At 41.5% G+C, this 10378-nt stretch overlaps 1 long non-coding RNA gene across 1 annotated transcript; it reads right to left on the minus strand.

Moving 5' to 3' along the window:
* Nucleotides 1-1121: 1121 nt before the first annotated feature.
* LOC309514405 lies at nucleotides 1122-9920 on the minus strand. Its single transcript, XR_014211969.1, has 2 exons — nucleotides 7572-9920; nucleotides 1122-6997 (listed from the first exon to the last, which is right to left on the minus strand). It is a non-coding gene; the product is annotated as an uncharacterized lncRNA (long non-coding RNA).
* Nucleotides 9921-10378: the final 458 nt, after the last annotated feature.

Raw genomic sequence — 10378 nt, forward strand, 5'->3', positions numbered from 1 at the left:
CTTTAACTCTTGTTGTTTGCCACCCTTTGGGAGGAAGTGCAGGATATAAATTTAATAAATAAACCCTTTCTAACTGAATGGCCAATGGTGGCAGCTCAGACAAGTTCTAGGAGAGAATGCTATAAATGCCTCCTCATCCACAAGCTTGCCTGATAACCTTGAATGACTTGTTGTCTCTCATCCTTCATTCCCTATCAGTGTAATTGAGATAACTGCCGGCTTATTCACAGAAAGTCATTCTGTATTCTTCTGAAGCACAATAAACTAAAGTAACAAAATCTTAACCATCTTGAAATTAGATCTTGCATTGTTGAAGTACTTCTCACCTGTTAAGATCATTGTGTTAGTGGTAGTTGTGGACAGTTTTGTCCTAGCCACAGCTTATTTATATTCTGAAATATGTCCAACTGAATTGTCTTCAAGGGCAGCTCTGCAGACAATCTGGAAACTTTGGTTAGTATAAAATGTATACTTTGGACACCTCAAATAGGAACTGCTCTGCGACATATCTGAAACATATCATGTGTTTAAATCCTCAATTTGCATTCTTAATAAAATTTGAAGCAAGTGTAAAATAAGCAGATACATCATAATATTTCCGTGCAAGGTTAATTTTTATATACCATTTCCTTGCACATCTTTCCTGTGCCAGGGTGTTTACAATAAAGATGCAATAAATTTCACGGCTGAAGTGAAGTTTATTCATTTTCATACCCACTTACTTGTATGTTGTTGTCATTGAGGCGTGTCTGACTCTTTGTGACCCCATGGACCAGAGCACGCCAGGCACTCCTGTCTTCCACTGCCTCCCGCAGTTTGGTCAAACTCATGTTAGTAGCTTCGAGAACAGTAGCACTCAAATGCTTTACTAAAATACAGCAAGTCAGAGCATGTCCCCGAAGGCCTGTTGTCTTGGGAAAAGAAGACAAAACAAAATTGTACTACTTATATTGGTAGAAGTGCTGCTTGGGGGGGGGGGAAATGCCCCTTTTAAGTTTGGTGACAGTAGCTTCAGAAAACAGTTTGTCAAAATGGTTTTTAGAAAACATTCTAAATGGATTGGGTGTGATTTATTTTTCAGAACTTAGGTACTGTGAATTCATGCGAAGCTTTTTTTGGGGTGGGTGGGAACTGTTTCAGAATATTATAGGGCAACAGTCATTAAGGATCATAGAATTGTAGAGTTGGAAGGGACCCCAAGGGTCATCTATTCCAACCCCCTGCAGGAATCTGAAGCATCCATGGCAGATGGCCATCCAAACTCTGCTTATAAACCTCCAAGGAAGGTTGACTGAATTCACCATGAGAATGAGAAATTGGTGGGGGCAGTAGGTTCAACGGCTTACAGTCAGAAAATGGGTTAAACAGACTGATTTTAAACTTGGTAGTGCAGGAGAGTAAGTTTGAGGATGGGTCCATGTATTATCTGGAGTCAAAGGATAAGAAATGTTGAACTAGTTAAATGTGTGGTGTGACTGGGGGAAATGGAGTGGTGTGCATTTTTTTCTTCTTCCATACACTTTGCTAGGGTGATTTTGGGGGAAATATTTCCCCGTACTATGGCTTTGGGGAAATGGCTTGTTGTGTTGGGTTAAGGGAAACATCTAATTGAAATAATTAAGCAATGTAAAGACTACATTTTGAACCTGGAAATAGCTTGGTTTAAGCAATTAATAATAAAATTGTGTAAGCCACCGAAAGGATGCTTTGAATCTGGAAATGGTATGGTTCTGATCCAAAGACGTGTGTAGCAGCATGCTGGGTTTTGCAGACACGTGCAGCTGCCCAACAGATGGCCGGCATGGCCAGCTCTGACAATGCCACTTACTTGTCAGAAAGTGGAGCAAAGTACTGGGACCTGCATTTAATCCCCATCGCACTTCCAAACAGATGGTCGGCGCTGTCAAAGCTGACAGAATTGACAGCCTTTTAAGTACTGCAAGTGCAATCCCTATCCAGCAGCTATTTCTTTATTGATTGAACATTTATTAGTCAGCTTTGCATAGCAAAGGCAACTTTAAAAGTACAAACCAAATTTGAAAAAGAAAAACCTTTAGAAAACAGAATTTCAAAACATTGTAAATGAAGACAAACAACAGCAAAATGTTAAGACCAGCAAGGCACAATAAGTTATCAAGGATCATGTGAATACTTGGGAGTGGGGTATGTGGGTTTCTGATTTTCTAAGAACATTTAAGTTCCTGTGCTTATAGTCACTTTGTCCATAATAAGGAAGTGACTGTAGTCTACAGTTTATCCCAAAGCATCATACCTAAGAAGTCCAGCTGCTGCTGTAGGGAACACTTTGACCTGTTGTTATCAATGGGATGATCAAAGAAGCTTAAAGCTAAAGGAAAGGGACCCATGACCATTAGGTCCAGTCGTGACCGACTCTGGGGTTGCGGCGCTCATCTCGCTTTCTTGGCCAAGGGAGCTGGCGTACAGCTTCTGGGTCATGTGGCCAGCATGACTAAGCCGCTTCTGGCGAAACAGAGCAGCGCACGGAAATGTTGTTTACCTTCCTGCCGGAGCAGTACCTATTTACCTACTTGCACTTTGACATGCTTTCGAACTGCTAGGTTGTCAGGAGCAGGGACCGAACAACGGGAGCTTACCCCATCGCGAGGATTCAAACCGCCGACCTTCTGATCGGCAAGTCCTAGGCTCTGGTTTAACCCACAGCGCCACCCACGTAGTATGTAGTTTAAAAGAGATACAGAGAAATCATTGGTGGGTCTTTACTGAGATTTCAAAATCCTGAGGATGGGCAAGATAATATTGTTAGGCATTTCAAGATCATGTTGTTTGGCATAGAATTGTAGAGTTGGAGGGGACCCCATGCAATGCAAGAATCTCAACTAAAACATCCATGACAGAACTAAAAAACTACCAAGGAAGGGGAGTCACTTATCACCTCCCATGTGAGACCATTCCTGTTGAGCAGCTCTTACTGTCAGAAAGTTCTTCCTGGTGTTTTGTCGGAACCACCTTTCTTGTAACTTGAATCCATTGTTTTGGAACCTAGTGTCTGAAAACAAGCTTGCTCCATCTTCCATGTGATAGGCCTTTAGATATTTGAAGATGGTTAAGTGCTTTAGGTCTGTATTGTTGGCATCATGCTTTCGAAGCCTATGTTGTTAAGAGCTGTTACTTCACAGTTGTCTGCCTGTACATCAGAAATATGATGTAGATGGTAAATTTAGCTATTTGCAAACAGAAACAATTATTTGCCAGGGCTTTTTACTGTCACAGTATTAATATTGGAAGCCTCCTCTTGGTCTGCAGAGGGCAGCAGAGTGGGGGAGAAGAGGGTAAATTCTGAACATTGGCTATCATCCAGATATTTTACATTCTTTTTGATGGCTGAGAAGAACCCATGAAAAACAGTAGCTTGGTCTACCTTTCATCAAACACCACCGGGTATATTTTCAATGCAAATTTTGAGGATTAGCCGTGATCTTCTTGCTCACTTTTGACTACAGTCGGATTTCAAGCTACCGTGTTGAATTCCATTTCAGTTTCATTCTCTCTTATTTTCCAGTTCTTCTATAACGCATGGTGGTTGTTTTCCTCCTTTGTGAAATGAACGCCAAAAAGAAGCACTCTTTATCATCTGAGGTACATTGTGCTCATTTGTCGACTGTCAAGAGTTGTCTCCATAAACTACATCCTGTTAATTTCTAAAAGCCACGGATCTTATGATCCAAATTCTCTGTTGAATGCAGCCATGTAGTGGTTGTCCCTATGACCGTAATCTGTCATGACTATTTAGTTCTATACAGTTCAGAACAACATTTTTCAAGGCTACCTGTCAGTTCCTGTAGGATTGTACTGGTGCTTGCAGCAGACGTAAGCTTTCCTACTCTTGCGTTTTCCTCTCCCTGACAAGGGCTGAGCGAGTTTGAGCAGCTTAGCTGCACTCCCTTGCCTAGGAGGGCCTTAGTGAATTCCACTTCCTGGTTGGCAGAGGCCAAATAAAGAACCAGGAGGAAGGCAGGAAATACGACCTAAATAATCTTGTAGATCAGAGCTTTACAAACTGTGTCATGACACCTTGTCATCTGCAGTGTGTAGGTTTGCCCGGGGCTGGGAAGGGGTTAATTTAACCTGCGGTTTGCTAGTAAAACTGAATTACTGTGTAGCAAAATGATGCATATCTAAAACGTGTGTCACCAGCAGGAAAAGTTTGGAAAGCTCTGCTGTAGAGACATTTCTATTTAAAAATTGCAATAGTTTCCAATGATCTAGTGAAATTTATGTTGGAAGCAGAACTGTAAGGATGCTATGGGCCTAACTGGATGAATCGTATGCGAGATTATGAATGATTATTAGATGATAATCAACACCATGTAAGTTTTTAACTATTTGGCATGATTTTATTACTATGCAAATAAAGAGCACCCCCAGACAGAAACTGCTGGCACAACATAAAATATTTTTGTATGTATTGTGAGGCTCCACTCAAATTCCTCTCTTCTTTTCCTCTTCCATTTGTTCATTTTTGAATGGTGCTAATTTCCTAATGTCTTGTGTATACTTTGCAATGAGGAAAAACATGATTGGATAAATGTTCTGCAAACTGATGCATATTTGGGATGGTTCTTTTTCTGATGCCAGACTTAAATGTTGAGTTTAGCATATTTTGTAAGCCACTTTGGGAATGGTTATAAAACAGAATATGATAAATAATACCCACTCACACCATGTGGGGAGCCACTTACACAAAATTGCCACAAGATGCTCCACTCATGTGGTTGAACTACAGTACAAGTTGTACAAGCAGTACAAGCTGCCCTTGCAGCCTGCTGCATATATAAATTGGGCCACTAAATAGGTAACAGTTAAATTTCCATTAACCATATATTTACAGAAACCGCTGCCGGGTTTTACTACCAGTTGGTAACATTAGCATGCAGATTTGCAGCAGGTGACAATTTCTCTCTGCTTTATTCCACAATGTTTAGCCTTCATAAAATATTTAATGTTAAAATTTTATCTGTCCTGTCATCCTAAAATCCCTCTTGGGTTTTAAATAATCCATTTTCTCACTGCTTAGTAGGGATACTGTTACAGTCAGTGTAACTAGAGGAAATATGATGCCAAGAAAGAGTGTGATTGTATGCACACTGGTGCACAGACATAAAGTAGTGCTTCCTGGGAGTTGTATATGGGATGAAGGGTTGCTGTACTCCTTAAATCATTTAAATCAGGAACAATATTGTTGGGATGCACTGGCAGGTGCCAACATCATTCCAGACATAGTGTACACCCCAACCTCACAACTGCACCAGCAATTGGTCCAGTCTGTACCGTGGGTTGCTATCTGGTCACATATTAGCATGAATTTCCTGTGAAATCAGTCTCCAGAATGGTGAAGATAGCATGGGATTGGTTTACAGACTGAAATGTATAGATTATTTTGATAGGAATAATATTTCTCCTTCCTCCTCAATCTCTGATGTTGTGGCTTTTCGTCACATCTATTATCATCTCCATGCTCTGTTCAAGCAGGGCAGAATTATCTACACATGCGGTAGGTAGATGGGCAGCCCAGAGAAGAACAAAATCATGTTTGCTCTAACATCCTGCAAGCATAGATGGGGGGTGGTGGTGTCTGGAACTGGCAGTTGCCTTTCCTGGATTGCTAAATGCCAAGACCAAAGCATTTATGCAAAGTGCCACGAAAGCTCAAAATCCCCCAAATCAGTCCTGAAGCTATAAATGAAGAAGTAGTTGTCATTACTGTAGTTACTTCCAAATATTTAGCTACAGCTAAAACGTTTGTGACTTTCTTAAGGCAGATATCCAAAGCGCCATGCTTGCTGTTCTAACTTGCTCATGGCAGTAGCTCTCTTCAACTTCCTTTATCTATTAGAAGCCCTTCATAGCCTGTTCTAGTCAGGAGGGCACCAGAGGGCCACCCTGTGAGGCACAATACTGCTTCTGCCCCCAGGTATGTGTGACATGCTTCCTGTTTCTGCATGAAGGACTTTGGATCCCCGGCACAATATGCTATCTTCACCTGTTTGTAAAGCAAACAAGATCACTGTGAAACTAGTTATCTATTGTATTTGTGTTAACTATCTTCTTGGTGAAATTGTTTGCCTTCCTTGCAATATTTGTTCTTCTACTGTGCTAGTACTACAGATTCTTGTTTCACTCATGGGCATAGCTTCGGGTTGCAAGGGGGACAACTGCCCCTCCTAAATGAAGTAAATAAATAAAAACGCTTACCTAACTGACCAATTGCATTACAGATTACTTGGTTCTGTCTCCACAACATAAAGCCTGCCCACCCTAAAATAAATGATAGCTACGCCCATGGTTTCACTGTGTATATTTTTTACCATGAACATGAGTTACACATTATACCCTACATAAAAAGTTTCCTTGTCTGTCACTGGTGATCTTGGGATACTGAAGAAATTCAGAGTTAAAAACTGGCAGCTGATAAGACAAGGTTTGATACAATAGCACCAAACTAATTCGGTATCAATTAACCAGTTCTGTTGTGTACCATCTCATTCTTTTTAAAAAAATTATTTAGATTTTTAGGTTTACAAACAATCATAATCATAGACAGACAATTTCCATAAGTTCCCTTTGACTTCCCTCCTCCCCTTTTGTGGTTCCTCATGTTAACTTTTCCTCTTGCCTCTTCTCTGTTAATCCAATTCTATTAAATCTTCAATAAAACCATAGTCCAACTTTTAACAACAAGCATCATTCCAATCCTAATAATAATTTTAATTGTTTACAATTATTTTTTAAGCAGCCTCACGTTACTACACTGGACTGGCCATTTTCTTGCTCGTTTCTTGTGATCCAGTTAAACACCTCTTATAAAAGGATGATCATTGATTATCAGTTGATGGGACACAAGTGGGGAGAGTACAACCATACCTTGGAAGTCGAACAGAATCCATTCAGGAAGTCCATTCGACTTCCAAAGTTTTCGAAAATCACATTGCGGCTTCTGATTTGCTGCAGGAAGCTCCTGCAGCCAAACAGAAGCCAAGGAAGCCCCGTCGGACGTTCGGGTTCCAAAAGAACATTTGCAAACTGGAATAATTGCTTCCGGGTTTGCAGCGTTTGGGAGCTAGAATGTCCGAGTTCCAGGGCGTTCGGGATCCAAGGTATGACTGTACTGTTGTGTCCTGGTTGCAGGCTTCACATGGACATCTGGTTGGCAATTGTAAGAACAGAATGCTGGACTAGATAGGCCTTCAGCAGGGCTCTTCTTGAGGTTATGATTCATGATTCATCATGATTCATGGATAAGTCTTATCAATGGCTACTAGCCATTATGGCTGTGTATTATCCATGGGGGAGCCCACAGGAGAAGGTCAATGGTTCACTTACATTACAATAAAGAATACATTTAGTAGTAAGCACACTCACATCCTGAGGCTTAGAGTGATCTCTGAGACCGCTCTTATTGAGGATGGATGCCACGCCAGGACAGCACTTTTACGGAAAAGAGCTTTCCTGGTCCAGCAGACAGCTCATCTCCATGCTGCTTGTTCTGATGTAGTGATGCTGCTTCTGTAAATGATACAAGATTTGGAAACCCTAGAAATACAATGACAATATAAACAGAGGTATTGTGGTACTTGGGTGGTGAGTTTGGGGTGTTCCTGGTTTTTGAGAGGTAGGTGGGGACAGTGGCCAAAAACAGAAATGAAAAGTGCTGCCATGGTTCTCAGGAAATGGGTAGCAAAAATTGCTTTCTTGGGAAACAGAAACTTACTTGCTACAGGATTGATCAGTTGAAAGTAGAAAGGAAAAGTAGTGTTTTCCTGTATTAGGTTGTTAGAGAAAGCAAAGAAGCAGAGCTGTTGCTCTTTTTTTAGCTATGGATATCTGCAACTACTTCAAGAAGCAGAAGATAGCTAGAAGGCCTCAGACACATACCTGAGGACTGCCCATGGCACCAGAATTTTGGTTCATCTCAAGAGACCAATGTGGGTATCAGCCATAATGCAGTCTGGGACATATTCCCCTTTGCCTTCCTCCTCCCTGCTCTGGCCCTCTTTTCACCACTGAATGCTACATGACATGAACGCAAGCATCCTGGCTTTAATTGCAGCAGAACAGCAAGGCAAGACGGCATATTCAAACCTCAAAAAGGAGTCCTTGATACAGGCCTGTTGCTAAAGCGCACTGCCTAGCTAGAGGTTAATATCTTCCCATTATTTATCATTCATAGCAAGCCTATGATCAAGAGTTGTTTATCTAAAAATTGTTAGGTCAGCACAAGTCGTGCTGCACATCTTCCCTGGGGCAAGGAGAAGAGCCATAAAAAATTGGGGCCCTACCATTTTCTCAGGTAAGCAAGGAAACATGCTCACCTTTCATTTGGATGTCATTAAAAACCACTCCCACACACTCCCACAGGTAGACACATCTGTGAGAGGTAAAAGCATATCCAGGAAATTTGTTTTTGAAATGTTAATTAGCCTTTTTGAGCTCCACCTGGTGCCTCTTTCTAGGTGCTCTCACAACGGCAGCTTTCATTGGACTGAAGGCCCCAAAGTTCAGGAGGAGGTCCTGGTGCCTCAGGTTTGGAGCATATCCCAGATGGATGAACCTTGCAGACATGAGGCATCCCACTCCTGCTTTTAATCAAGAGCTCCTCCACATCTTTTCATCCCCCCGGCAGCTAGTCGTTTCCCAATCTGAGCCAAGAGAAGTATATCTTTACAACCCATTTCTGTCTCTGGGAATTTGTATGACACTTGGTTGTACTCCAAACCTTCCATTTTTCCTGTATGGAATTCTTAAATTCTTCCACTTAGAGTTATGAATGTGTTAGAGCGATAATAAAATGCACCTGCTTAGGCTGCTGTACATAAATTAGTCCTCAACTGCACTGTGATTTATACGCTTTCATATCCTTTTTTACTTTACAATAAACGGAAGTTTCCTTTTGAAAATGTTGCCTGGCTCTGCATTCTTGGTTGCACACCACACTTATGCACATTCAAAACAGTGCCTATTTGCCTTTCAGGAAAAAGGAAAAATGGGGGAAAGTCACCCCTCTCTAAGAGGTGGGTCGAAAGGGACAGTTACAGGTAGGTAGCCGTGTTGGTCTGCCATAGTCAAAACAAACAAAAAAAGAATTTTTTTATTTTGGAAAGGGACTGTACAACTTGAACAGGAAAACCTGGATATGGGGAACTACATAGAAAGCAGATTCTCCACCAGATGTGTTAAAAGGGGGGCTGCTAACTGAATGCTGGACCCCTACAGAAAGGTATGCAGTCATGGATTTTGCCATGCATGGCTTTTGAAATATTCTCCCTGATTAGCATACTTAGATTTTAAAAAAGAACTTGTATGTCCTTTTTGCATTTTATTTCCCTAACCAGTAGTACAAGGGATACAGGGCACATGCATTACCAAATTTGGACCAAGTACAAAGACTACAATGAAACTGCAAGAGAGCACTCAAAATGGATGGTACAGTAGAGCAGATGAAGATGCTTCTAACATCCTGTCATGAACAGGAAAAAGGTGCTAATTGCACAGCAGCTTATTGAGTTTTCTGCAAAAGCTTTTGAGGAAAATAAACAGAAGCTGTACAATATAATAACCATTGTGAGTCACATAACCTCGGTCTTCATAATAAGACCAGTATATAAAGCAGTTGACATGATAGACCTCTTACAGCTTTGTGTTGAGACAGAGTATGAATTGCTTGGTGTTGGTTTTTTTAATGGGAACTGGGTCAGGCAACTGTAACAACACAGAATGCATTAATAAAGTTGTGTAGCCAGATTATGAGGGAGATCCTGTAGTGAAGGCTAACACATCTATGAGATTTTCAGTTTTAGCCAAGAAAACAGCATATATTTCTGGCATAGGGCAACTGTCTAATGCATCTATACATGGGGCAATTTCTTGGGGGACTCTCCACTGCAAACACAGCAATAATTTTCACCAATCCAAATTACCATGCAAGATGATATCCTAGGATCATAACAAATCAAGAACTGAGGTGCCACCAGCAAAATACGCTTTGAGCCACCACACATCATGTGCACCCACGCATCCAGGTGAGGGTCTTCTACAAGATGGCATTGGATCCCACCTGGCCCAGAGCCCCCTCCAAGTGCATGGCACGGTCAAGCGCACTAATGCTCACCAGCAGCAGCCAAAACATGTATGTGGTGGGGGAATCAAGAACTGGGGGTCTCAATAACAGAACATGCTTTGGGCCACCACAAATCAGACACACAACTGGGAGGGTGTCATCTGCGATACAGCATTTTAATCCACCACTCATGGGTGCACCACAGTCAAGTGCATCTAGACACACCAACAATAGCCAAAATTGGGGCAGAGCAAGGAACTGGGGAAATGGAAACCCAAAATA

Source organism: Podarcis vaucheri (assembly GCF_965113315.1).
Source record: "Podarcis vaucheri genome assembly, chromosome: 11".
NCBI classification, from domain to species: domain Eukaryota; kingdom Metazoa; phylum Chordata; class Lepidosauria; order Squamata; family Lacertidae; genus Podarcis; species Podarcis vaucheri.